This window comes from Tamandua tetradactyla, unplaced genomic scaffold (assembly GCF_023851605.1).
Source record: "Tamandua tetradactyla isolate mTamTet1 unplaced genomic scaffold, mTamTet1.pri scaffold_154_ctg1, whole genome shotgun sequence".
Taxonomy (NCBI): domain Eukaryota; kingdom Metazoa; phylum Chordata; class Mammalia; order Pilosa; family Myrmecophagidae; genus Tamandua; species Tamandua tetradactyla.
Window position 1 is genome coordinate 73,439 of NW_027518277.1, and position 2,123 is coordinate 75,561.

Here is a 2,123-nt window from a genome sequence, read left to right on the forward strand (position 1 = left end):
TGCCCTCCCCTACAATGATTCCAAAAATTTGGCCAATGATAGCTGTAAATTTAAAGAATTGCTTTTTTACTTTATCTTTCACTGTCCAAAATAGGCAGAAAATTGCCTTTTCCAACCTTTCTCTTAACAATAAAGAACCTATGAATAGATTTCAATGGAAAATTCTACCTCAAGGAATGTTGAATAGTCCTATGTGTCAGAACTGTGTTGCTGTAGTTTTGAGTCCAATAAGACAACAATATTCTCAACGTTATATAATCCATTATATGGATAATATTCTCTGTGTGACAGAAACAACTGAGGAATTAATTTCATTATATAAGGATCTAGAGAGGCATCTAACAAATTCTGGGCTTAAAATTCCTCCTGACAAAGTTCAAACAGTCACTCCTATGTTCTATTTAGGATATGTGGTAAATAGAACAACTATAAAACTATGAAAGGTACAAATTAGAAGAGACTTCATAAAAACTCTAAATGATCTACAGAAGCTTTTAGAAGATATTAATCGGCTTAGACAAAAAGTGGATATTGCTACTTATGAAGTGTTCAGTCTTTCTGCTTTTCTCTGAGGAAATTCAAGCTTAAATAGTCCTCATTCCCTGAGCTAGGAAGCCAAAAGGAACTAGAATTAGTTAACCAGAAAATTCAAAAAGCGCGGGTAGAATGCATTTATCCTAATGATTCATTGCAACTTAAAATCATTCCCTCCAGTCATTCCCCAATGGAATCAAAAATGCAAGGTGAAGGAATAGTAGAATGGATTTTTCTCCTTAACAATGTGGTAAAATCCTTATCTCCATATCTTGATCTTATTGCACAAATACTTCTTAAGGGAAAAGAAAGTACCAGTTATTACTAGGAAAGTATCCTTCTCATGTGATAATCCCTCTGACAAAGAGAGAAGTTAGTGCTTGCTTTCAAAACCATTTGTTATAGTGAATTGCCTTTGATGACATTATGGGAAAAATTGACAACCATTTCCCCAGTAATCCTGTTAAACAGTTTCTTAGAAGAACTCAATGAATATTATCCAATATAGCAGAAAATCATCCACTTGTTAATGCTCCCATTATCTTCACTGATGGGTTTGTATATGGCAATGCAGAATATTCAGGTTTTAAAACAAAAAATTTCGAGCCCAGAACTTTTAGCACAAATTAAACTACTAGAAGTGATTACTGCCCTTCAAGACATTTCAAAGCCAGTTAATATTTTATCTGATTCTGAATACGTGGTGTTTGTGGCACAATTTATTGAAACAGGCTTTGTGAAGCAAAACCTAAACCCTTCTTTGTTTCAGCTATTTAAAAAATTACAATCTGTTGTGTGCCTTTGCAGCCATCCCTTTCATATCACTCACATTCAGTCTCATATGAACTTTTCTGGTTCTGTAGCCCAGGGCAATGTATTAGCTGATAAACTAGTTATGGTAGTTTCAAATGATGCCATACATTTTCACAATTTGACCTATCTAAGTGCTGCTAGACTTAAAGTCCATTATCCATTAGCTTGGGTCCAAGCAAAAATATATAGTCCAAACTTGTTTTTCTTGTCAAATTTTGAACAATCCAGCACAAACTGGACCAGGAGTTAACCTTAGAGGGTTAAAACCAAATTCTCTATGGAAAATGAATGTTACTCATTTTACTTCATTTGAAAAAGTAAATTATGTCCATGTAACTGTGAATACCTTTTCTGGTTACATATGGGGCACAGCACAAACAGGGAAAACATGACATGTTAAACAACATCTTCTAGCTTGCTTTGCATTATGGAACTCCCACAGGCTATGAAATCTGATAATGCCCTCACTATTCAAGTTCAGCTCTTAAACAGTTCTTGCAAAGGTGGAACATTTCACATTCTTTCAGCATTCCTTATAATCAATCCCCAAAGACAAGCTATAGATGAAAGAGCCAATCAGATGTTAAAGGTTATGCTTAAAATACAAAATGGAGAGATAAAGAAATTCCTCAGACAAGGTTACATAAAGCTTTATTTACCTTAAACTTTTTGAATTCAAGAAATGATGGTTATAAAGAAAACTACAAAAAACTGCTTAAAGAAATCACAGAAGACCTAAATAGATGGAAGGGCATACCATGTTCATGGATTGGAAG